The sequence below is a fragment of the Etheostoma spectabile genome, unplaced genomic scaffold, assembly GCF_008692095.1.
Source record: "Etheostoma spectabile isolate EspeVRDwgs_2016 unplaced genomic scaffold, UIUC_Espe_1.0 scaffold00001301, whole genome shotgun sequence".
In the NCBI taxonomy this organism is placed as follows: Eukaryota; Metazoa; Chordata; class Actinopteri; order Perciformes; family Percidae; genus Etheostoma; species Etheostoma spectabile.
Window position 1 is genome coordinate 1 of NW_022602725.1, and position 27,988 is coordinate 27,988.

The 27,988-nt window shown below is 42.0% G+C and overlaps 1 pseudogene; it reads left to right on the forward strand.

Moving 5' to 3' along the window:
• The first annotated feature begins 1,525 nt into the window (after positions 1-1,525).
• On the forward strand, positions 1,526-27,988 carry LOC116674941 (SLIT-ROBO Rho GTPase-activating protein 1-like; annotated as a pseudogene).

Genomic DNA, 27,988 nt, shown 5'->3' on the forward strand with positions numbered 1-27,988 from the left:
GCTGCGTCTCACTCCGGCGTTTTTACCTGTGGTGCACACACAATCCAGCTGCTATCATCACAGCACTTCTATCCGACCCCAGAGTTCACTGTTGAAGAAGTAAGGAGCGATTTGCTGAAATTTGTCCTTCAGTTCTTGTGGTGTCTCTACGTCAGCTTGGCTTCTTTCCTTCTGCAGCTTTTCCACATCAGTGAGTCATGCTCACATGCTTGACAGTCTCTAGACTCGTCCTCTTTTTCTGTTTGTATCCATTTATCTTTTTCTCTCTCGTCCTATTCAGACTTCCTCACGTTTTGCAATTGTCCTTAACCGATATGGCCCTATATTGATATATTTTTTAATGAACTATTGACTAAAATGGATTAGTCAATGAGTCTTTTTATATTTGTCATAGATCATACTGCATTACATGATGGAAATTTCTAATCCTCACAATTGGGACATTTAAGGTACATTTCTTTTTTGTTTTAGATCCCCATCATATCATTGAGCATAAGGGCCAGACCTTAAAGGCTGTGGGGATGCAGTGTCAGTTTGTCCTGAAACTTGGCACAGACTTTCATAATCAAGTTATTCATTTGACAATGGATGTCACAATTTTTTTTTCAGAATCCTGGTATTTAGACATCAACCAAATGGTTGATGACTAAATATCTGCAAAACTAATGACATTCCCATCCCCTTGGCTTTTTGTTTTAATTGCTGACTACCATGTTAGCATGCTACATGCTACACTGGAATGGTGTAAACATGTAACGTTCTACCTGCTAACAGCTCACGTAAGAATTTTCAGTGACGTAGGCCAATCTGATGTTTAATGGAGCTCAAAGTACAGCTTGAAGTAAAGCTTCACAGAACTGCCAGAATGAACAGCGTGCAGACGGTTATTGTTTTTTCAAAAATCAATCTCACTTTTGTCCAAGAAATAATAGACTTGTAAAACAAGTACAACTTCATTGTTGTAAATTCTATATATTAGCTCCTCTGTGTATTTGCGGATATTCTTCTTCTTCCTACCATGAAATCTGCCTTCCTTGCATTGCAAAAATCACCAAACCTTGCACAAAGGTCCAGTCAACTGGCTTTGTGGCTAATAGCCCTGAAAGTTTGAAAAAGAAACAATCAGTGTACATTTTAGCACTTTGCAACTTTCAAAAAAATGTAGGCCCAATTAAGCAAAATGTTCATAAAGCTTTGAACTTGGAGGCATTATGAAGTCCATCACTCGGGTCTTCTTTCTCAAAACTTTAAAACTAAACAAACCACCTCCTACCACAGTTTTTGCTCAATGGATATCAAAATTGCTCCACTCCATCTTCAGACTGTCTTCCACAAATAATCCAGCCAGATTTTTAAATTTTTCTAGCAAGTGTGATGATCCAAGCCACTAGATATGATGTGATCGTAACATTTGTGAAAGTGAAGAGATGATGCTTTTAAGCAGGCTGTTTTTTTTAATTCTTAAACTCCTCTTACCCCCCCCCCCCCCCCCCCCCCACCCCCACCCAATCTCTTATATCTCCAGATCAAAAGGTCGGAGGCCACTCTGACCACAATCCAGGACATGGTGACCATTGAAGACTACGATGTGTCCCGAGTGTTTCCACCACAGCCGATCTACGGAGTCGGTCAAGTCCTGTGTCGGAGACGTACCTCAGCAAACCCAGCATCGCCAAGAGGAGGGCCAACCAGCAGGAGACGGAACATTCTACTTTTATGGTGAGTGGAATGATGTGTTTTAAGAGAAGGGGACGCTGGTGAATAAGTGAGAAAATACAAAGGGAAAACACTTCAGAGATGTGTTTTTTATTTCTGTATGGAAATAGAAATACAGTTTCTTTTATAGACATAGCCCTGGTTACATTTTTCTATGCTTAGATGTTTAAAAGAAGTGAAAAAATATACTCTGTTAAATATCTGCCACAAAAATATGTAAAACGAGAAAATGCTCAAAGCTTTTGTCTGGACTTTAAAAAAAGCATAATCTGTGCTTCAGTCCAAATTTAGTTGGACTTAAAAGACTGAATCTCTTGCACCAGCCTCTTTGAAATCTTTGATCAGCTGGCAGAGGGGTAGCTCTCCCAAATATTTCCTTTTTGTAAGGCTAACTACTATCGTGTTCTAGTCTAAAGATGGACATGCTCTGATAAAGGCTTTAAGACTCAGCGTGTCCTTTGCCCTTGGCTTTCTTATCACAGATTGCTGTTTCAAGAGCGGTGCCTCTGGCTGGCACTCAGGGCCGCTAGGTAATTACTCTCAATTCTCCACAGAAATTCCGGGAGTTTCTGGAGGGCAGTAATCTCATCTCCAAACTGCTAGGCCAAACATGACTTCTGAAGAGGACACTTGGTGAAGGTACAGTCACGTTTCCCTTTACTTTTATACTTGTACATCTTATGATAAATCCACTTTCACTTTGTGCGTTGCCTTCTTCCAGATATAATGAGGGTGTATATTAGCCGTAATCAGTGTCTAAACAGACAACATAACTAATGATTAGTTATTGGATTGTGGCCTTTTTTTTTTTAGCAGTCTTACAAACTTACTCATTTTTTACCTGCTTGTTTCCTCCTCACAGCTCCTAGATTGTAATCTGGGGTTTTAGCCAGCAGCCAGAGCTGCGGGGAATTGTAAACTTGTATTATCTGTCTTCATGATTGATTTTCTTGCTACTAATTGACTGCTTTGCGCATTAGAGGGGTGGCGTCATTACGCCGGTCCTCTTTTGTCTATATTCAGTGGGATCTCCTCAAGCCTCAGCTATTTACCCGTCAACACAGACATTGTCAGTCAGTCATTGTCCTAACCAGCAGTCCTGGTGGTCTCAGTCAAACGGTCCACTTAATGAGTAATGGAGCCGCATGCTTACTTGAAGAGAAAAGCCTCCTGCTTCTCCTACATGCTCCTTAATCATATTGTTGTCAATGAGCTGGAGTCACACAGACGGGTCAGATCCCGTTCACAGGAACCGATGCCACACAAACGAAACTACTCCTGTTCTCCAAACCATTTGGAAGCTATTTTGTGCTTAATCTTACTTTGGCCTGTCAAACTGTGATTGATGAAATGATTAGTGTGTCTGTGTGCCTATGGCTGGGCGATATGGAGAAAACAGATATCACAATATTCTTGAAGAAATACATCAATATCGATATTGCAATGTTCTTGTTGGGCTGACAATTGGTGCTGCTGAAATAAAATATGTTTCACAATGAGATTTTAGATAAATAATTGTCACTAATGCGGTAACTGTTTCAAGTGAAATATACAGAAAAATAAATGTTTGTTTTCCAGCTATACACTGACGTTGTTTACATGCCGGCAAACAAAAAAGTGCGTGTTAAAAAATTCTTCAAATGATATTTCCCTCAGATGTTTGCAGAAAAGATTTTCTGAGAAAATTGAGATAGTATGTGCTTGTTCTTATCCACGTGATTGTATACCACGATATATGATTTAATCACAATATGATTCCATTGAAAGACAATAAATTAGCACGTTGAATTATTGCCCACCCTATGTGTGCCTACTTGTGGTGGATGTTTGTTTGTACCATACTTTAATGTAGCTAAAGTAGTACCTGTATTAGTCTGTGCAAGCTATGAGCTGCGTTGCGGACAGATGGCAGGTTTCAAATGCTTCACTAGCCGTATGCAAAATGTACCGCAGGGACCTGAGAGACAGGTCCTGGCATGTTCTACGCACCCTCACATCTCTGCTCTTTCTCTCTTCACCCGCAGGCCACAGAGCCACTACATGACCACAAGGTAAGTACACACACGCACTTCAGCCCTGTGCATATTCCAGACACGCATCCAGTCCACTTTTCTTTTAACAGCGACAGACACGTTGGTGACATGTTACAGCTCATCAGGCGGACATTTGGCCTCAGGATATTCTCATGTGGAGTCTTATGCACCATGAAAGCAAAGGAGTTGATAGTTAGAGTCCTGGAGCGCACTGAACAGAATCGCCGGCCTCCGTGTTTTTAAGCCCAACATGGTGTGGTAGTGACTGTACTCGCCATTCCCAACAATAGTGTATGTCAGCCTGTAAACAAAATGGGAGGTGGTAGAGTGGAGAAAAGAGAGGGGAAAAATTTGCATGAAATGTAAATGTTTTAGAGTCAGTTTTAAAGAGCAACTCAAGAGGTCAGTTGAATCCTGAGTCGATCTTTGAAATAGATCAAATTTTCACGGCATATTTCACTTGCGTTTGATTTTACAAAAATTGTGTGACCATATTTCAGTTCAACATGAGCAGTGTAAACTCAACAGCTATGGAGCCATGTCAGTGAATGGTCCTTCAGCAACTACTTTTCGTTTAGTTCATTTTTTTAAGTAAAAACTCCTTACTTCCCGCTTCTCCATTGTGACAATTTCTTGCTTTTCTTTGTTTTATGTTCTTGTAACTGAATATTTTTGGTTTTTGAAATACAAGACATTCAAGACGTCACCTTTAGCCCTGTGATGGCTGTTTCAACACTTTTTTTCAACATTCATAGACAAAAGAATCGCCCAAGAACATCATTGTGCAGCCCTGCTCTACTTAAGTAGAGATTAGCACCACTATTTGTAACAGTAGCAAGTAAAATCCAATAAAGTACCACTGGGGTAGTATACTTAATGAACACAGTTGTTTATATTGCAAATATTTAATCTTATGTGTTGACGTGATCATATTTATTTAAAACACATTCTTATTTTTGTCACTATGATGGCAGCAGAAGGGACCAAAGACTCTTTTATTCTCTGTACTACAAGTCACCAGTAGCCAAATTGCATTAAAACACACACACACACACACACACACACAACACACACACACACACACAACACACACCACCACACACACAAACACACACACACACCAAACAGACTAGAGAGGCAATCCCCCCGCAGGGCCTGTCATGTGGTAGATGATGATACATATTATGTTCCCAGCCGGTTTAATATTCCACTGGCCTGTGATATCTTGTAGAGAAAGAAAAGAAGGTATAAAGGAAAATTAATTCCCAGGTTTCAGCAGTGTCTGAAAATACCCTCATATGCCAGTCCGTCATCTTGATCGATGGGTTCAAAAGATGAATCAGCCTCAACTTCAGTTTACATTTTTGTAGGACTAAATAGTTTATTTGGAGAATACATAAACCACTCTACAAACGACAAATGCAACTGCATTATAACTTATTCCAATGCATTCTTGTATTCTAGACATCCCAATGGGCCGCTCAAACCCACACCGGCACCCGGCGGGTAGACCCTGCTCTGTTTTTAATTTAGGTTCTTTAATGGCAATTTGGAGTCATTTATCAAGGTACTGATTACCAATCCGTCCGCTTGACAATGCTCCTCCTCCTTTCTTTTTTTCTGTCTTGCATGGTTTCTGGCCATTTTGGTGGGTTCCCCCAAAGCATTTTAGCTTTGATTTATCTTTTACCACAAAAAACAACACATATTTGTTGGATCTTTAAACGTTCCCCATGAGTGAGAGCGGTCTGCTTTTGGGATGTAAGGGTAACTCTAAAGGATTGGAGGAGGAGAGGAATGGCAGTTGGAGGGATGTTGGTCTCAGTCCTCTCCCCTGACTCACTGCTGACCTGGCATCAGTGAGCTGCTCTGGCAGAGATATTCTCTCCTTCTCCCCCAGAGCGAGAGCCGAGACCATGAAACAGCAGGTTAAATAGCAGTCAGGGAGCAGATGCCAGGCTGATAAGGTGTGCTGCCTCCCTCCACTTGGCCTCTTCACTGCCTCTCACTGGTGGCCATGTCCGGTCTTGCCTGGTCCTGTCCACTTCTTTTGGGTTTGATGCCAGCGCAGAGTGGAAAGAGGGTGCGCTCTTAGGAGAGGCTAGGGGGGCTTTGGTGGGCACGCTGTGGTCCTAATCCGGGTCTTGCTTTTCTCTCTCTTTCTGTTTCTCTGCGACACTTCTCTGTAGCCGGGGACGACGGAACCACACATAACGCTCGACCCCAGGTAGACACCTTGAAGCATCTTGGGGGGGGCCCATGCTGCTTGCCTGTTCTCATTTCCTTAATCTGTCCTGCCCTAACAACATTGACCCTCATGTTGTGTTTGTCTATCTCTTATATTTGTTACCTGATGAGACTGAGACAGACTGATTGAGGTTGTTCCTTCTGCTTTAAAAAGCCTCAACCCTCTTGGCCCAACTCCAACAATAGATAGTCGATTTTGGCATGGTCACTGTGTTTTGACAGTGTGTATACCCCTGAGGGCTGTAAACAGATCCACTGTATCATTAAAGGCACGTACGGAGTCCCTGTCCAGCACTGAGCCACAGGGCAGCTGGCACCTACGCAGAACAAGGAGTGCACCCTCATTGTGTGAGAGGAATGGTTTTCTCTGAAGGAGACGGTGCTGCTCCTCTCAACCCGCGCCACTCCTGCCCCGAGCTCCATATTGAGTGTGTGGCTCTTTAGATAGCTCTCCTTAATTTAAACCAGATTGCATTGTATGCTAGCATAACAAGTCGCAGATATATTTAGCATCACTGGAGGCCAAACAAATGTGTTGGATATCAGGTCTGTACATTCTAGCAGTAATTTCTGTATATTTTCTGATATTTCATGATCAGTGATGTTATTATGAGAGACTGGGCATGAACAAATAGTCAACTCAGTCTGTCTCAGTAAGATCTCAAAAAGGTAACCCTCACTCTTCTCTTACACTGGGTGTGCATGTTTATATACTTTTAACTCAGGTTAATCAGTTTCTGTTAGAGCCCGACCGATACGTCAGCAGGCCAATATCATTGCTCCATATATTAGATATATTTGCCTATATGTTTTCAGATATTATGACCAAAGGAATTAATAGAGGTAAACTGCCATGATAAATGTATTATCTGCATTTGATACTACACAGCTAAACCAAGTTTTGTTTAATGTTTTTCTATTCATTGTTATTGAAAATAATATAAATATGAATCACATTTACTGGTAAACACTTAGCATCATCTTAAATGGTACTAGTACTGGTTTATGCTTGCTATTGTGGACGTTTTTTCTTACTTTGTATCTTTACTTTTGATATATCCTCAAAACGAATGTATTTTATGTAACAATATATTAACTGCATACATTTTCATTATTCTCACTTACTGATGTCTCAAAATGTCGGGCTCTAGCTTTTGGACATGTAATACAAGCTATGATTGATATTTGGGTGTTTTTTGTTACTTTGCCTTCAAAGGACTCTGGACAAGCTATCCCGTGTGGTTGAAAGCTGCATCCGCTGCATAAATTTGTATGGTGAGTTGGTTGGTTACAGTGTATGAACATTTTTTGGGAAACGCTTTACTTGACAGTATCGACATAATCGTGACATGACACTGTCATAACTGTGATGTGACACTGTCATGAGCGTGTCATAAACCTGTTAAAACAAGTCATAAACTTTATTACTTCTGTCATTAAGTGTCATTCGGTTTTTGTTATGACAAGTTGACATTGTTTGGGTTGTCTTGATTATGACAACTTGACATTAATCAAAGTGATATTATCAGAAGTTGGTCTTGGTCATGACAAGTTGACATTAATTAGGTTGGGATGTCTTTGTAATGACAACTTGACAATAACCAGGATGACATTACCAGAGGATGTCAAGGTAGAGTCCAATTCACTTGTTCAGACAGAAGTGTGACAGGATATTTCACAAAACTGACTGTCATGACAGACTGTCTGTCGATGCAGTGTAATACATCGTAATATCACTTTGATTAATGTCAATTGTCATAATCGAGACACACATATCAACCTGACATGACAAAAAACCGAATGATACTGTTTATGACTTTATAAGGTTTATGATTATTAAGCAATCATAACTGTATTTATATTTTCTTTGAAAAATTCTTCTCAGAAACCAAATGCAACCCGCTTCATTTCAAATAGTCTATCTGACATGTATGTGACACACCAGTGTTTTCAAGCATTAATTGTTTTGGGTTGTAGTTTTCCATGCTGGCGATTTCAGTGTGTTCGTCATGGGAAAATGCAGATTCCATCCTGTTTACAGCGGTGCAGCTTTTTTACACCCAGTTTCCAAACAAACAGGGAGCTTAGCTTGGCACAACTGATGGAGTTTACATATTGGTTTTAAACCAAATCTTTTTTTTTAAACTCAAAAGCATGGTTTATAAGCTCGTCCACCTGCATCTTTTGGGGCAGCAAACTAATGGCGTAGAAATCTAAAGAGACAAACAGCCGACTAATCTGCTTCCTGCTTCTTACAGTGCAGACGCTTTTGCTGCTTGCTCCTCTTCTTGCTTGCATATTTTTGCTGATAATCGTGCTTTTCCTCTGAGAAACTATGAGCAGCGGCTCTTGGACACTTCAAAAACACTGGACTATACATTTTTTGTAGACATAGTAGGCTATTGCCATATTTTAAATTTTTTCTGCGTGAGCGTGGCCTACAATAGCTCAAGCCTGTCCTACAGTGATTGTAGCTAAAGCTAATTAGCAGCAAGATGCCTCCTTTCTCCGTAGAAACTACTACAAACTCCTTCAGAAGATTGCACTTCTGGAACCAAGGTTCACCTTCTCGAAGTGAACGTGGAAGTTAACGGATCTTGTGGAAATGACACCACTTTACCATGGACCCATAACAATGGACAGAAGTAATGCTAACCACCGGCTAATTAGCACCAACAAGACTACAAAGAAACAGGAGGGTGGAACTGGTATAAATCAACAAGTGGCGGTCCTCCCTGGAACTTGTCTGGTGCGAAGCCTAAGAGTAAATCATTTTCCTGGGAAATGGGAGGACGACTAACGGGCCGGGCACAGCGCCCTGACATTTGTGATATGACCCGGCTGGCCTGCATTATCATCTGGGCAGAGCGCCTCTTCAACCCCTGTACCTATAGGACACAGCCGTGGACAGCTGCAAAAGGGAAAATAAGCAACAAAATCCCCCCCAACAACCTGGTGTGCAACTGGATAACAGATTTGCTCCTCTGCTGCAAGACGCTGGACAAGTCATCTGATGACCGGGACTGCGTCTCATCACCACACAGCAGGGTAAGGACTGAGAGCAATTCAAAAAGTAAAAGCTAACAACTGGGCCTCAAACCCTGATTGTGGGTGACTCTGCTGTAAAAGATTTAAAAACAGTAAAAACACCAAATACTATGTTTTTCCCAAAGACATGGTGTCACTTGACCCAAAATCCGATATCGTGGCGCACACCCACTGTGAAGAACTTTTTCTGCATATAGGGTCAATGATGTTGTAAAGCAACAGTCTGAATTGCTGAAACTGGACTTTAGGGAACTGCTTGACACAGTCACCCCCCTAAGCGCAATGTGTTTATCAGTGGTCCTATACCGTCAGTCAGAAGAGGAGATGAGAGATTCAGCCGACTGTTGGCACTAAACAAAGGCTTTCAACTGAATGTACCGTCCACTCTCTGAAGTTCATTGACAATTTAAACATTTTCTGGGAGCGCAGACATCTTTTTAAAGCAGATAGACTTTCCCTTAACAAGCCAGGAGTAAGCTGTTCACCTCTAATCTGCTTTACTTTCTGCGCTACACACTGCTCTGCTCCCTCTGCCAAGGTCACAAAACAAAAGGAAGACACAACAAAGTGCGGCAGTGATCCAGCACAGCCCCCGCCTGTGCAAAGATTTGACCATGGGAGACCAGAGCAGAGACACGAACCTCCACTCCCCTCTTCCCCACCCTCCCAGCACCCTCAAACCTTCCCAACCCCGAACCTTCTGAGGATTCATCGCTGTCTCTACTGATGTCTCCACACCCTTTCCCTTATTTCCCCCATCAATTATGCACCCCTTCCTACCCCCATGGCTCAACCCCCGGGCAAAAGTAAAACGCCAAGCACCACTACCAGGATGTCAGAAAACTCCTTCCCCCCAACTGATAAGGACGCTTGTGTGCAAAATCTGGCAAGCACTATCTGATATGTGCCGGGCCTTGGCTGCAGGACTAGTGATACTAATGACTCTTTTCAAGACAAGCCCGGGCCCTGTGGATTCAATTCTTCCTCAATTTCTGTTGTGATAGGTAATAGGAAAGAATGGTGAATAAGCACTTAACTGCAAACTTAGCAAATTTAGCATCCATTCCTCGTCAGCTACAGCCTGTCCCAAAAATGAAAACACACTAACACTAGCCTTACTAAACGTCAGTCTTTGGCAGGAAAATCATTTTTAATCAATGATTTTATTACTAAGCACAATCTAGATTTTATGTTTTTAACTGAAACCTGGTTAGACCATAATAACAGCGCTGCTGTTCTCATCGAGTCAGCTCCCCCTAACTTCAGTTTTTTATGAGTGAGAATAGAGTGAATAAGAAAGGAGGTGGAGTCGCCATTCTGTTTAATGACTCATTCCACTGTACGCAAATATGTTATGGAAATTTTGTTTCTTTTGAATATGTTGCTCTTCAATTAAGATCTTCCCCTCAAGCGATGTTTCTAAATATCTACAGGCCACCTAAATATTGTGCAACCTTCATTGATGACTTCACTGAACTGCTGTCTATTATCTGCATTAACTTTGATTGTGTAATCATTGCGGGTGATTTTAACATTCATGTTGACAGCCCCCAGGACAGGGGGACAAAAGAGCTGTGTTGTGTTTTTGAGAACTATGGACTGACTCAGCATGTGACGGAGCCCACCCACAATAAGGGCACACTCTGGACTTGATTGTCTCCAAAGGTCTGAACATTTCCAAGGTTGTGGTGACTGACGTTGCTCTCTCAGATCATTCCTGTGTTTTCTTTAACGGCACTATCTCTGTGCCCAAAGTGTCCAAACAAAGATAATCAGAAAACGGTATATCACTGAAACACCAGTGACACATTTATTCAGCTTTTCTCCTCCACACCAGCCCTCTCTGGGCTATCAGTCAGTGAGCTTGTAGATAATTTCAACTGTAAAATCACAATGTTATTGATGCCATTGCTCCCACTAAGGTCAAAGTTGTATCTGGTAAGAAAGATCTCCATGGAGAAATGTCCTACTGGAGAACAGAAAAAAGAGAGTGTAGGAAAGCTGAACGAAGGTGGCGAAAACAAATCTCCTGGTCCATTATAACTCCTATAAAGAGAGACTTCGCATTTATAATTTGGAACTGAGGAATGCAAGAAGGTCCTTTTTCTCTGATATTATCTCTAGAAACAATAATAATTCCCGTGCTTTGTTTGCTACTGTTGATAGGTTAACAAACCCTCCAGTACCAGTAGCATCTGAACTTTTATCTACCAAGGCCTGCAATGACTTTGCCTCCTTCTTCAAAGACAAATTCAAAAGATTAGACAAACAGTCAGTGCCTCCATATCAAGTCCAGGATATGTGTTGTCACAGTGTTCAAGCAAAAATAGTTCCAATATGACAGAATTTCACACGATCAACCATACAAACCTGGAGGACATTATTCACATCTGAAAACCTCGACCTGTTGCCTTGATGTTCTACCAACGGGACTTTTCAAAAATGTTTCCAATTGTTTGACTTCTGATCTTCTACAGATTGTGAACACATCTCTTCTTTCAGGTATCTTTCCACAGGCCCTGAAAACTGCAGTAATCAAGCCACTCTTAAAAAAGAACAACCTAGACAAGTCACTAATGAGCAACTATAGGCCAATATCAAACCTTCCGTTTTTAAGTAAAATCATTGAAAAAGTAGTCTTTCAACAACTCAACCATTTCTTGTCACTAAGCAACAGTTTTGATACCTTTCAGTCGGGTTTCCGACCACACCACAGCACTGAAACGGCTCTTGTCAAAGTCTTTAATGACATCCACCTTAACACAGATAATGGCAAAATTTCAATCTTAGTATTACTTGATCTCAGTGCTGCATTTGACACGGTCGACCACGATATACTACTAGACCGATTGGAAAACTGCGTTGGCCTTTCTGGCTCAGTACTAAACTGGTTTGAATCCTACCTAAAGAATAGGGATTACTTTGTGTCTATAGGTAATTATGCATCTGAGCGTACAAATATGACGTGCGGAGTTCCGCAAGGCTCCATTCTGGGGCCTCTTCTGTTTAACATCTACATGCTTCCACTGGCTCAGATTATGGAGAAAAACAAAATAAGTTACCATAGTTATGCGGACGACACACAAATTTACATAACCTTATCGCCAGGGACTATAGTCCAATACAAAACTGACTAAGTGCATCGAACAAATTAACGGCTGGATGTGCCAGAACTTTCTGAAATTAAATGAAGGAAAAACTGAGGTGGTTGTTTTTGGAGCAAGAGAGGAACGATTAAAAGTCTGCGCTCAGCTTCAAACAACAATGTTAAAAACAACAGACAAAGCCAGAAATCTTGGTGTAGTCATGGACTCAGACCTGAACTTTAACAGCCACATTAAGACAATTACAAAGTCAGCCTACTATCACCTTAAGAATATATCAAGGGTTAAAGGACTTATGTGTCAACAGGATTTGGAAAAACTTGTCCATGCCTTTATCTTCAGTAGACTTGACTACTGTAACGGGGTCTTTACAGGTCTCCCTAAAAAATCAATCAGACAGCTGCAGCTGATTCAGAACGCTGCTGCTCGAGTCCTCACTAAGGACCAAGAGACTGGATCACATCACTCCAGTTCTGAAGTCTTTACACTGGCTTCCTGTGTCTCAAAGAATTGATTTCAAAGTACTCTTGCTAGTTTATAAATCACTTAACGGTTTAGGTCCAAAATATATTGCTGATCTGCTACTACACTATGACCACCCAGACCTCTCAGGTCATCTGGGACAGGTGTGCTTTCTGTCCCCAGAGTCAGAACTAAACAGGGTGAAGCAGCTTTCAGTTTCTATGCTCCTCATATCTGGAATAAACTCCCAGAAACCTGTAGATCCGCTGCTACTCTCAGTTCTTTTAAATCAAGGCTGAAGACCTTTCTATTTGATGCTGCTTTCTTTAAATGACTAATCATTTCTTTAAATTTCTTATGCTGCACTGTAATTTTATTCTTGTGTTTTATGTTTTTCTTTGTTTTTAACTGTCTATTCATGTGTTTTACCGGTTTTTAATGCTTGTGATTTTTAACTGTTTTTACTTGTGTTTTATCTGTTCAACTGATTTTGTGTAAAGCACTTTGAATTGCCTTGTTGCTGAAATGTGCTATACAAATAAAGCTGCCTTGCCTTGCCTTGCCTTCCTCCTGACCCCTGACCTCTCCCCTTATTAAGTCCTAATCCCAGCTGGGAGACACTTAAGTAAAGCTTGATTGCGGCCTCCCCGACTCATTAATTATCTTTAATTAGAAAAGTGAAGGGGCTTAACGAACAGGATGTGCCTTTTAGGTCCAACTAAAGTAGGCTTTATTTGCTGAGAGTGGGAGTTTCTTTCTACGACCGTCAGAGTGGACCTATGAGCATGTTGGGTGTGTCTGTCTGCCAGTTTCTCCTTTTTCCTTACCCTCTATCTTTGTCTTTTGTGCAGGCCTTCAACATCAAGGAATATTCCGTGTATCTGGATCCCAGCTGGAAGTCAATGACATCAAGAACTCTTTTGAAAGAGGTACATTATGTATCTGTTAAACTATATTAGCTACACATTATCACCTGGATCTAAAAATGTATCTCTGCTTTTGCCACATTGTTGTCAGACGTAAATCTTTGGTACAATTAGGGAATAATTATCAATTATACTGACCATTTTTAGCTAGTGGGATTTTTGAGTAGTTATTAAGGTATGTTTCACATAAAATCATTAAGCATTTTTAATAGTTGGGGATGTACAACTGACCTTCCCGATTGCCTGTGTCTTAGGAAACGACCCCCTGACGGACGATGAGAACGGTCATGACATCAACTCTGTGGCTGGCGTTCTCAAACTTTATTTCCGTGGTCTGGAGAACCCTCTTTTCCCCAAAGAGAGGTTCAGTGATCTGCTGTCTTGCATCAGTAAGAACGCACACATTTTTGCCCATGATCACTAGTTTTATGAGTGCCTTTCTTTGTTGTTGATCATGGCATTACTCAGTGTTTATCTGTTGAATCTTTATTGTGTTCAAAGATTATTTTTTGTCTACAAAACGGGAAATGAATCCCACTCAGGTGGCTCATGACCTATGTTTACATATAAAAATGCATCTCCGCAGACCGTCTACTTTTTTTAACTTGGCATTGTCCTTCTCACTAACACCATGTTTTATTCCCCAGATTCTGACATTAGATCAGATTTTGATGGATTTACACTTACTCTGGTCTGCAGCATTTGGAAATCTTCAAAGTTAGAAACTTTAGTCTTATTAGCTGGCATCTCTACCATCATTCATTTGTATTTCAAATATAGTCTTCAGATGAAACAGTGTAATTAACAGTCTGTAGTATTTTGTCAGCAGATGGCTCCTTCTCTTTGAAACTTTGTGTTGATACTACTTTGTGGTATTTGGTAGAGTACTGAGAAGGATATTACAGTATCTGTTGTAAGTGGCTCAAAGCTGGGCACACTTACAGGATCGTAGTGGAATGTTAAATGTCTCCAGCACTGAGCGGCGTTTGAATCCAGAGCTGAATCTACCCTGAAGTCCTCATAAGAATAGTCACATTGTCATTTTGCTGTGAGTCAGCTCACAGATCAGTCAGCTCTTTGTGTGGCTTTTTTTGTTTGTTGATCTTTTAAGACATAACATTGAGGGGGGATGGGGGGGCTTTAGGCTCTGTAAAAGAACAATTGAACATGTACATAGTCACATGGGCACAACGGGTGCTGTAATGCCTCTTGCAGCTTTGTGTGGGCCATGCATGTGTGTTTCTAATGTTGTTGCAAGTGTGCGAAGTGTGTCTGTGTGCGTTTCCTGGGTGTACCTTCACACATTTGTGCAGGATGAGTGATGGGGATTCCCTGTTTACATTCCCCAGCTCAACATGCCAGTGATTGCAGTGCGGGCTGAATGCCCAGCAAGCTTCGTATTAAAATCCCTTTGCTTGTTCCATATGGAGCAGATCGGACCAGCTACAAGATCACTTTTCCATTTAACCGCTCTCAGTTGACTTTTTTCACTAAAGCGGCGTACTGCAGCAAGTTATTTCTTTCATTTGGGACTTTGCAGCAGGGATTTTTTTGCATGGGTGTTTCTCACGTGGGTTTGTAGGTGATGTAAAAGCATACAACGGAATAGATCTTTAAATAGTAGCTTCTGAAGTGTTCAGGGGCCTTGCAGAATCCTAGTTAGGTATTCATGAAAAATGAAATGCATCGCAAGTATTCCAGAAGCCCAAATCCCAGATGGCACAATGTGGCTGGAGGTTGACAAGGCTATTTTTGGCAGCCAGCCGAGCCCCAGATCAGCCAAATAAAATAGCCTGCTTCAAGTACCACAGCGGAACAAATAATAATAATACCGTTGACATAATGAAAGACATAAAGGTTGGAAGTCTTGTTTAAAGGAAGGACAATGTTCCTGCAGTATGCAATATGATTTAGAAAAGTAACTCACTCTTTTTCCTCTTCCCCTCACTCTCCCTCTTCCTCTTCGGTGTCAGCAGTGGAACACAGTCTGAGGTTACCACCACAAAGTTGATATGCTGTGGCCTCTACACACACACACACACACATACACACACACACACACACACACACACACTTTTAATATCCCTACATTAGTAAATCTTTGCTGGTCCTCTAGAGACTTGCAGTAATTCTGATAAGTAATTGTCTCCGCTTCCGCTTCCTTTTGTATTTCTGCTGGAACATGGTGCCAATCAATAAGTGGACATCAAGTAGATGAGGTGATGCATTTTACCTGCAGCAAAGACAAGTCTTTTTCATTTAACAATATTTTTTTCTTGTATTACAATCCTCTAGGGATAGAAAACCTGTATGAGAGAGCAATACACATCCGTAAGATCCTCCTGACCATTCCCAGATCAGTCCTCATTGTCATGCGCTACCTCTTCGCCTTCCTCAACCAGTAAGTTTATTGACACTAACCAGTAAATCAATCCTGTATTTCTCTTCATAATGATTTCCTAATCTTCAGTAAATTGCATTCTAAATGAAGATCATCCACTGCTGTCAGTCATGATTTGATGTGAAAAACTTTACCCACTGCAATGTCCTCTCACTCAACTTGGTCAGTTTGTCCTCCTCCTTCCTTTTATTCTTTCTTTTATTCTCCTTCCCTTTCCAGCCTGTCCCAGTACAGTGACGAGAACATGATGGACCCGTACAACCTGGCCATATGCTTCGGCCCCACGCTCATGCCCACGCCAGAAAGCCAGGACCAGGTCTCCTGCCAGGCCCACGTCAATGAGATCATCAAGACCATTATCATCCACCATGAGACCATCTTTCCTGATGCCAAAGAACTGGATGGGCCCATCTATGAGAAGTGTATGGCTGGAGGAGACTACTGGTGAGGAGTGATGCATTTAGCTGATTAATTCCTCAAACATTAGGTACCTGTTCAGGTCAGGGTTCAATATCTTGTTCAAAAGACTCAAATGGCTTTAACGCAAATCAACCTTAGATCTTCGAGCTACAAGACCACCCTGTCACCGGTGTCTTAACAGTGAAGCTGTGGGTTATCCAGGATTAAAAGGGGAGATGAAAGGCATTCTGATGAGATCACTTCATGCAGCTGCACAGATTTCCTCTACGACATGTAGGCTTGAGAGTCAGACAGACACTGGTGGTTGTCTTTATCCCTTTTTTCTGACCATGAATGGCACGCATCCAAACCTCCTTCATTAGGGACTCACTCAACATGCAGGTATGCATGTTCTCTCAACGCTGCAGCTGTGTCAGAAGTATGTCAGTGGCGTTGATATGAGTAATTACCCTCACCAATTACGAATCTGTGGTTACGGAACATGACAGGGGAGAGTGTGTTTCAGCACTGACTTTACTCGGTGGACTCTTTTTTTGTTTTTAGTGAAACAGGCTGAAACAATCATTTGAATTGCGATCAGGGGCAGGAGGAATAAGATGGGGTCACCTGGCAGGGAAAGGGTTTGAGGTGAATTGCAGCACATACTGAAGTTAAACAGACCTGAGTCCTACCTTAGGCCCTTTGCGAGCTCCACTTATGTAAGCAGTGCTTATTACTTGTTTTTCCTTTTCTATGCACCCACATCATCACAGGCTGACAGGGATAATCACCCGTCTCAGCACGACCATGTCCCCCCGGCAACGCGCACGATGCCCTGGGGAGATTTGTTGTCTTGGCTTCCTCCCTTCCTTGCAGGGAGAGGAGGCTACTAGTGACATGCTAGCAGGGGAGGAGACGCTTAGATCCTGGCAGGGGTAATCTGTGTGTGTGTGTGTGTGTGTGTGTGTGTGTGTGTGTGTGTGTGTGTGTGTGTGTGGCATTACCACCAGCTTTCTCAACACCATGCCAGAAGAAGACCATTTACTTAAGGAGGTCGAACCACAGATGGAGGATCTAAGCTTCTCTCAGAATGATGACCGCCATTTGAACTTCCGCCTTCCGTCTATTCATTGTACAAACCTCCCTTCATCCCTGTTATCATCAGGGGTGGCTGTGACTCATTGGTAGAGTGGTTTCCTGCCAATCGGAAGGTTGATGGGTCGATCCCTGACCCATTTCGAAGTGTTCTTGGGCAAGACACTGAGCCCTGAGTTGTCCCCGATGCTGCGCCATCGAAGTGTAAATGTGTGTCTATCTGATGAAATAGACATTTTCTATGGCAGCCTCGGCCACAATGTGTGAATGGTTCCTTTACTATGTAAAAGTGCTTTGAGTAGTCGTTGAGACTAGAAAAGCGCAATATAAGAACAGTCCATTTACATCACTGAAATTTGCTAATTCTGTTTCCTGGAAGAAAAAGAAGGAAAGGATACAGGCTTTTTGTTTCATATGAAACTATCCCTTGACCCCTGACCCTGATTTGGCTGTGACCCTGACAGTGTGCATTGTTGTTGTTGTCCACCACAGTGAAAGCCCCTACAGTGAGCATGGAGCCCTGGAGGAAGTAGAAAATGAGGGAGGGACAGAGACACACACCAGCGAGGATGGTGAGTAACTATGCAAATTTGTATGTACATAAAACTGGGTGATCTCATTGATATGGGCCTTTTTGCACTATTGTTTTCCACCAAATTCCATTTTTAAACATAAATGTTATGTTGTAAACATTCATTTAACTTTACATGCATTTAACTTAATTCTCAAGAAACACACACTCACTCATAAATTAAACTTCTGTTCTCTGCTTAAACGCCATGTCCATATTGAAACTTTCTCTTGTGTCTGCGGTGCTGTGAGGGTTGAATCCAGCTCGCTGCATCTCACTGCAGCTAATCCTGCCTTTCAGCCATTTAAAAGCAGCAACCTTGAAGGGCCAAGGAACTGGGCTCACAGTGATGGACCGCCATTCATATTCTAATGATTTTGCTTCTCTCTCTGGGCCTCGGGACACTTTCACATCCCCCTTTTAGTAATTCATGGGTGGTCTACACCAACTGGACCTTTTTGGGAGAGAAGTCTTGTTTTTTAAGGGTCACAGTCTTGGGTTAAAAATGTTCAATTCCCTTAATTCTTTCCCAGTAATTTGAAAAATAATAGCAAATGTATGGAGTGCGTGTCAAAAGTGTCAGTATTAAATAGCTTTCCAAATATTATATGGCCTGTTTTACTTTACATTTAACTACATTTCCATGTGTCCAAGAGAAATATGAAGAAATACAGAAACCACCCGGCTCGTGTAGCCACTGGAGGATAAAATAGACTTCTCTCAGACATGGCGGGAACTGAGCATTTGTGTGATTGTACATGTGGTCCTTTCTTTGAGTGAAATTAATACCAGTTGGTCTGAGCTAAATCAAATTGTGAGTTAGAGACATTGCTGTTAATATCCAGCAAAAAAGCAACAAAAAAAGACAATAATACTTCCTGCTCATTTAAAAGTGATTAATATTCGTGACGGAGAGCTGACAAGATGTAGTCACTATGAGACAAAAAGAGTCAACCTATAGTTGAGCTGAGGCTTCATATCTTACCTTAGTAACAGACTTCCCTAAACCTGTTTCCATGGTGACAACTGCCCCAATCCTGTCTTACACCCAGAGATGATTTTAGGGGCTCCCTGTCACCGATGCGTCATCAGTCTCCATAGAGAGATTATGGAAATATGGTAGATCTGGTCTCATTACATCAGCTGTTTACAATGTTGGGGAGTAACATAATACATTATCCAGCATTACATATTCAGAATACAAATTACTAGTAACCGTAATCAGTTACAGTTACTATTGAAATAGTTCAATCAATGGATTACATGACAAAACTTCTCTTTCTCAAGTTTATTCACTATCCAAATAAATTAAGGCAACTCCATGCATTTCCCAGGAGCCCTAATATGAAAACAAAAAAATGAGCTTTTTGCGTGATCACTGATAGAGGTAGAGAAGGAGCCGGAACCGGCACAACAGAGCCAGGGCAGGACTGCGTTTCTGTCTTGGAAATTCAAACAGCATTTTGCATTAAATAAAGAACAGGGAGAACAAAATATAACTGTGCAGTGTAACCTCTGCTTGCCAGCAACCAACCTCCTTTCAGCAGCTAAAGCCTCTTAAAGTAAGTTACTTTTTTTGATTAGCCAAGGGTAGTCTTGTTGTAGTTTTTCTGGTCACATTGCTATTTTATAGTTGTATCAGGTACCTGATTAGTGTACACGCGACTTTACATTCTCCTATGTGCTGATTTACTAGCCCCAGAGCCATTGAAAGACTGACTAGTCCCATTTGACATGCTAGCTAAACGTTAGCTAAAATTAGCTTGTGGGAGCAAGACTGCTGTTAGATTTATCTGCTTGTTCGTGTACACATTCAGCCAGTTGGAACAGAAGGACACACCAGAATAGGCATGTTTACTAAGCAGTATTTTATGGCCGCATTCCTACACTTATAAAAGGCATTTCAATGTGGAAGTAATCGAAGTATTCAGAATACGTTACTCAGATTCAGTAACGTAACGGAATACATTACAAATTACAGTTTTGGGCATGTATTCCGTGTTCTGTAACTGAGTACATTTTGAAAATATCCTTCCCAACACAGGCTGTTAATCACTCTGCTTTCAAATCAAAGTCATCATCATGATGTCCTTCCTAATTAAAAAGGACTTCTGATTAGCTAAGGAAGGCTCTCTCTGTGAGGATTCCCCTGTAAAACAAAGATGACAGCAAGCAACTCTTTGAGTAATTAATGGAAGATTATGTTTTCCAGAAATCCCTTGCTATCATGGTTTTGTTCCACAAGCTTCTCTGAGCGGACTAAGAGGATGTCCTCACTGACTTGAGTCCCTCCCTGCGGAGTCTTGAACTGTGGTCAAGTTATTGTCGTCAGTTATTTTTATATCCCCATGACCTCATTTGGATTTCAGACACAAAAGCAAACCCCCTTTCCTGTTTGGTTACCAGCACTTGATTCAGCAGACGTTTATTATATGCCAGTTATACTGTATTGTGAACTGCGTTCACTCGCTTCTCCAGGCTTTACATGTGTTTGCCCTTTATGCTCTGAAAGTAAGTGAGCACAAGACAGACAGAGAGGAGTAAAGCCATTCCACATGTTGGTCTAAGTAGCTGTCCGGAAATGATCCTGCCTCATGGGCGCAGCCCCCCCACGTGTGTTAGAGCTCATTAGCTTAGATAGATGATGTGGACTGGCCAGATTTAAACAGAGAACACCCTAAAAGTAAAGCTAAGTGATTGTTGCTTTTTTTTAAAGTATAGTCCCAGTTTGCGGCTCTCGTGTATTAGCATTACATTTAAGTAACAGAACTGGCATCCAGTTAACCAAAAGATAAGCAGAAAGTCATTTAATTTGCAACGAAATTTTGTACAGACATTCATGGTCCACAGAGGATGAAGCCTACAGACTTTTGTGATCTCCTGACTTTTCCTCTAGCGCCACCATGAGGTCAACGTTTTCACTTATTCTGGGAAATTTGGCACAAACATCCATGTTTTCCCAACTGTAACTTTTGATCCCCTTCCTTTTTATATAGCGCCATCATCAGGTCAAAACTTTAGTGTCTCCCATATGTTTGTTTATGACCCGTAACCTAAAAAACAATTACATCAGCCTCACCTGCCCTTTGTGTTTTGTGCAAACTGGCAAAAAACGATGGTAAATATGGTAAACATTACATCTGCTGATCATCGGCATATTGTCAGTCAATCAATACATTGTTGTTCTATCTGCTGGTAAAAAAAAAAGGTCAAAGGTGAACTAACTGGTACATTGATTATATATCGCTATCACACAAGAGTGTAGCAGAATGTCCTTGTTGTCAAGTGTCCTAGGCTGCCAGGCTTACTGTATATTGATAAAGGGAAGTGTATTTTGTTTATTGTACTGTCCCTTTTCCCCATAAAGAGCTGCATCTAGCCTGCATTCATCTTTTTAAGTCCAGCTTGAAGTCTTCTGCTCTGTTTGTAGCAGCTTTCATCTGAGATTAATATTTGTCCTCAGAGAAAAGAGAGGAAAAAAGGAATAAAAAGCGTTTCATACCCTCTCCTATTGTACTGATCCTAACCATATCTCACACCAGGCTTCTGCTCCCCTATTTCTATGTATAAACATGGATGTGGAGCAACATCCACCCCGACTCTGCGACACTGTTGTGTAAAACATCTGACAGTTCGTATCTCTTACAACACAGGCCTCCAGCTCTCACGGTTCAACATTTCTTTTACTCCAGTCGCAGCGTGAGCGTGCATGTGTAAGTTTGGGTGGTTGGGTCTGAAGCGATTCTCAGTTATAATTGCACAACACGACAGAGGGGATCCTTTACCACGCTGAGATTTGAGATTATTGCCTTCACACTGTGTGTGTCAGTGAGTGAGTGAGTGAGTGAGTGAGTGAGTGTGGATAAACATTTGTAGAATGGATGGATGGATGGATAGGTCGAAGTGAAAGATGGAGAGGAAGAGAAATCCTCTGCACTAGGGCTGCACAATTAATCGAATTTTAATCGCGATCACGATTTTGACTTCCCACGATCAAATTTGCGTGATAGAGCGATTAATTTTTTTAAAACGTCATTTCATAGAACGCTCCGGGTTTTTTGCAAAGCCAATCTACTGCTCCGTCAACCCGTCTGATCATGTGCCAGTCAGAGTAGTTCCCTGCACCCATTGCAGCTTAGTTTCTAGATGTAGACAGTCACAGAGGACAGAGTAACGGGAGGAAAACTCAAGGTTTACCAGTTTACCAGTAAACAACATTTGTCCCGTCTGTTGTTTTTCAGACAACAGCAGTGAGTAGTGCTAGTAGCGTCTGTTAGTTGTTAGCTAGTTAGCGTCTGTTAGCTGTTAGCTCCTCTAGGACGCACCGGTGCTAATGTCCTCGCATCCGCTGCAATGTTGTTTTTATGGATTAAGGTTTTTAAGGTTTAATTTTGTGTTACATTACCCATTTCGTCTGTAAAGCCGTGCTCGTGTGGGATCTCTTGTCTTACTCTCCGCGCAGCCCGGCCACACAGCGGCCGCTGGTCCACGCTTCTGACATTTGTCTACAGTTTTAATTTTTTATTAACACTGCTGTATATTGTTAAGTATGAGCGGCAAACCTGTGTTTGTACCAGTGTTTCCGCTGGTAACTCTGCTATCGCGGCCGCCACGGCGAAGAACACAGAAGAAGTTATTGAATGCAACTAACTTCAGTTGGTAGAGTAACAGCGTGAGACGGAGCTGCTGGACCAGGACAAGAGATGTGACCCATGGCCAGAACATCATAGTTCATAAAAATGCAGTGCAGTGACGATACAGACGTTTCATACATACGACGTGTGTTCCCGCCATTCAACCCGTGCTGGACCCGTTCATAATGAGTCAGCCGTCTCTCTGTGAGTAGCGTCCATCACACTCCCTGTCGCAGTTATAAACGCCTCTGTGACGTTAACATTTGTTTTGGTTAAAATCAACAAATAATCGTGAGAATAATCGCGATCAAAATTTTGATCAAAATAATCGTGATTATCATTTTGGCCATAATCGTGCAGCCCTACTCTGCACCTATAAGGGCTCCATCAATTTTATTAACAGCCTTGTCCGCTGCAGTGCAGCCCAATTAATTCAGACCGTGAATTCCAGCTTGTCACATTTTATTTGAGCCACATCACATCCACCCAGTCAATCCTAACAACCCAAGTGAAGCAAGGAAGGTGTTCTTGAGATTAAAGGTTGGAAAAAAATATATATAATAGAAGTAAATGAGGTTAAATAGGACACAGAGAGAAATGAAGAAACCTCTACTCTGCTCAGAATTACGCCTCTATTTTCTCTCTCACTTGGCCTCTCTGCCCCTCAGGGAATAACTGTGAGAGATATACCATGATGGCTTTTCTCAGCCGATACAAGCTTTAGCCATTTACTCTGTTCCCAGTGTATATAGTGAGCCTGTGTTAGGGTGAGGCTACGTCTGTCCAGGGGGGTCTGTGTGACTTAAAGTGAGATAGGAGGAGGGCAGAGTAGGAGTGAGGGAGGAATAAAGATGCTATTTTTAGACCTGTGTTGCTGTAGTGCATGCATATTGGCTTGGAGACTTGTACCTTTTGAAATCGACTGTATCTGTCGTTGAAAACACAGATGTTTTCTTTAGCACAGACATCAATATAAGACTGATGTTCAAAATAATAGACTAAGAAAGAGCAATCAGTACAAAAAATTAATTATAATATCACATTGAAATACTACTGAATCTACCACTGGTTATTACTGTCTGGAAGAACTTTCCCTGGTCTTTCCCGTGTTTATTTCCCATGTCACTGATCCCAGGCTCTACTTGTACAGTTATTGAGTAGGTATCTACCCAGTCTAATGATCCATACAGTGGCAGGCATGCCCCTGAGTCATATAGATCTCCTCTCAACAGCTTCTATAAATATCGTTGTTGCCCTGGCCTGGTGTTGTAGACCCAGGTTACTATTAACTACAACTTAAACAACCAACTGGCTCAGCACTCTTTAACTCCATGTGCACAGTTTGTGCACATGGAGCCTCCTCTAGCAGACACATGCCAGTATTAGACCTGACTAGATTCTAGGGCTGCACGATTATGGCCAAAATGATAATCACAATTATTTTGATCAATATTGAGATCCCCATTAATAATCACGATTATTTGTTGAGTTTAACCAAGACAAATTTTATTGTCACATAGGCTATTTATAACTGCTTTCGCGTCCATATTGCAATAGCAGAGTTACCTGCGGAAACACTGGTATATAAATACAGGTTTGCCTCTCATGCTTAATAACAATTAAAACTCTGGACAAATGTCCGAAGTGTGGACCTGCTATGTCTGTCCATGTTGCTGGGAGCCGTGTGTGAGTGAATGGGGGCGGGGCTGCGCGGGGAGTAAGAGGAGAGATCCAAACACAGGCGAGCTCACAGACGCTAACTAGCACTGGTCATTGCTGTAGTCTGACACAATGTTGCGTTTACTGGTAAACTGGTAAACCCTGTGACCAAGGAATGGCTGCTATCTGTTGTGGAATTTCCCTCACGTTACTCTGTCCCCTGTGACTGTCTACATCTAGAAACTAAGCTGCACGGTGCAGGGATCAACTCTGACTGGCACATGATCAGACAGTGGTTTACGGAGCGGTAGATTAGCTTTGCCAAAAAAAAATGTAGCGTGCTATGAAATGACAATGATGATGATGATGATTAATTGTGCAGCCCTACTAGACTCTCCTCCATCAGAGCCAACATGTATTTAAGTGCATGTGTTATCTTTCCGGACTACGATTTTTTATTTCTTAAGACTGGGCCACTTGTATCAATCATTAAAAATGTCTGCACCTCCGATAAGAGCTGTCTCTACTTGAGGTCTTTGCCCTGTTTGACATAACTGACCTGCCTAATCCTCTCTCTGTTGACAGAGGGCGAGCCCATTGAAGCCATTGCCAAGTTTGACTACGTTGGGCGCTCCTCCCGAGAGTTGTCCTTCAAGAAGGGAGCTTCCCTTCTGCTGTATCAGCGGGCATCAGAAGACTGGTGGGAGGGACGGCACAATGGCATCGATGGCCTGGTTCCACACCAGTACATTGTGGTCCAAGACATGTGAGTGTTTTTCATTGAGCATTATTTAAGATATGAGTAAGTAATGCATGAATGTATCCAATTAGCATCAAGCGGATGAGAGTATGCTTTAAGGCTGAATAACGGCAGATTATGGATGTAACGTTATAAAAATTTAACCTCACGGTTATAGGGACCAAAATGATCACGGTTTTCAGTATTATCACAGTATTTTTAAAAGTGTGTTTAATATGTTCAGAAAGCACTGATAGGCCTACACAAGCTGAAATAGTTTCAAACAGTGCAACCATGTTTATTATATTACAAAAATATAGGCAATAGGCTTGTAAAAACTATTGAAAACAACTCCAACATGAAATTATTTATGAAGTTGTAATTGACGTTACATTTGAAGTTGAATGGGGTTCTGAAATATAAGCAAATAAGAATTTGACTTACTATGAATATTATTTACTAAAACTAAATATTAAAGCCACCAACATATAACAATAAATACTAAGAATTATATAATGAAACCATTCCAGGCCAATGCCTAATCTCAACAGTCTTAGTGTATGCGTAGAACAAACCGGGTTTCCTGGAGGTATCGGGCAGTGTCAGGCAGCCTACAGGTGGTGTGCTGGGGGGGCAGCATATTGAAGAAGGACACCCACAGGCTGGATAAACTGATCAGGCGGGCCGGCTCTGTGGTCGGCATGAAGCTGGACTCACTGGTGACGGTGGCAGAGAGGAGGACATTGGACAAACTGCTGGACATTACTGAAAATGCCAGCCACCCCCTGCACACCATCATCAGCACCCAGAGGAGCCGGTTCAGTGGAAGGCTGCTCCTTCCCAAGTGTTGGACCAACAGACTCAAGGACTCCTTTGTCCCTCATGCCATCAGACTGTACAACTCCTCACTAGGGGGGAGCAGGAAACAGGGCAGAGAGGACAATACATACATACATACATACATACATACATACATACATACATAGATACATACATACATACATACATACACACATACATACATACATACATACATACATGCACACCTGGACTTAAATTCACACCTGGTCACTTTATCACTTTAACACTGGACTTAACACTGGCACTTTAATAATAATTTATGGTCTTTTCTTTGTTTATTTGACAAATGTTGTTATTGTTGTTATTATTGTTATTTTGTTGTCTTTATACTGTCTTTTTTATCTATTTTTTATTTAATATTTTAAATATTTTATTTATTTTCTTGCTAAAACTGCTGCTAGAATTTTCAGTTTCCTTGCGGGAGTCATCCCAAAAGGATCAATAAAGAGAAGTCTAAGTCTAAGGCTAGCATTGTCACTGGGAGCAAGTTAGCATGCTGATGTTAGCATTTAGCTCAAAGCCCCCCTGTGCCTCAGTACAGCTTCACAGAGCTGCAAGCACTGCTGTAGACTCAAAACTCCTTCTTATTATCACACACTTAAAAAAAAGAATCGTACAGGTGGGACACTGGGGAAATGTTGCTTCCTACTCCTAAACTACTACCAGCTCCACTCGGAGTCTGGGTGGTGGTCTGAGGAACAGTCCTTCAGCTCTCCCTCGTGATATCCCTGCGGGTTAAACAACACACTTGTCCCTGTTGACTTTGCTCTATAAGAGGCCGCGGGCCATCAGTTGGCTGTAGGATCGTGCGTAGAGGACCTTCAGCTTTGTTTGCATAGAGGACCTTCAGCTTTGTTTGTCCTGAATGCTGCTGTTGTCCCCGCTCTGTGAAGCATTCTCCACCTCCAGGGTCCTCAACCAGCCCTTCTGTCACTGTTCGCCATACTCAGCACTAACAAGCACACACACTGCCATGGCGACTGCTCGCCACTAATGGACTGGATTCACTGTCTCGTTAGGACGGGAACAGAATCACTCCAATCACTTAGTAGCAGGCTGACAAAATGGCCATTTAGAATGCCTTCTTCTCTTTCCTCTTCTGTTCTTTTCCCCGTCAGTGTGCCACTATCAATAATTCACCAGAAGGGGCACAGCTGATGGAGTGTCCTCTTAGTTAATGAAAGAGCAGGGGGATTTACAGCTTTTCAGGTTGTCCCCGAGCGTAGTAACATCCTGCTCTCTACTCAAACAGAGCAGGCTCAGGAGTGTAAGAGCACACAGGGTTGTGATCTTCACTTGTCCCATAAAATAGTCCAGAATAAAACATGCAGAGAGACATCTGAGAGGCCCCTTTAGCACAGGATGTCTCTCTCAAGACTCGACTGTCTTGTTCAAACTTTCTTGTGTAAAATTTGTTTACTGGTGCCTCTGCTTTGGAAAAGTGCTCGTCCTTGCTCTGCCTCCGTCTGTGTGCATTCATGTGGATACCTTAAATAAGTGTGTTTAATACGGGATAGTACACATCAGAGGCAGCACTGCAGTGCAGTAGCTCTGATTACGGCCACCTGACAGACACCAACTGTGCTCAGTATCCAGTCATACACCCCACTGAAACCCATACAGCTGGCTTGTGTGTGAGTGTGGGTATGTGCGTGTGTGTCACAGTATATCACCGGAACACAGAGAGGCTGAGGAACATGACTCATCTGACTTTGGGAGGGGGGGGGGGCATGCTGACTCACAGGAACTGATATCAAATGCTGCCATTGAAGAACGGTGCAAATATGAAAGATCGACTGATTTGCTGATTTCTCGTTTTTTTTTCTTTCTGTCACTTCCTCTTGCTCTTTCCATGTCTCAATGTCACTCTGTCTCTGTGTCCCAGAGATGACAACTTCTCAGACACTCTGAGTCAGAAGGCTGACAGCGAGGCCAGCAGCGGCCACGCTGTAGAAGATAAATGCTCGGGAAAAGACATCAGCTCGCCCTCTGACACCAGGATCTCCGAGGCCTACATCACCAGGTTTGTTTTCATACGACTGTATAGCTGCGCTATATTTGACTGCAGTATATCATAAAAAAGGTCTATAAAG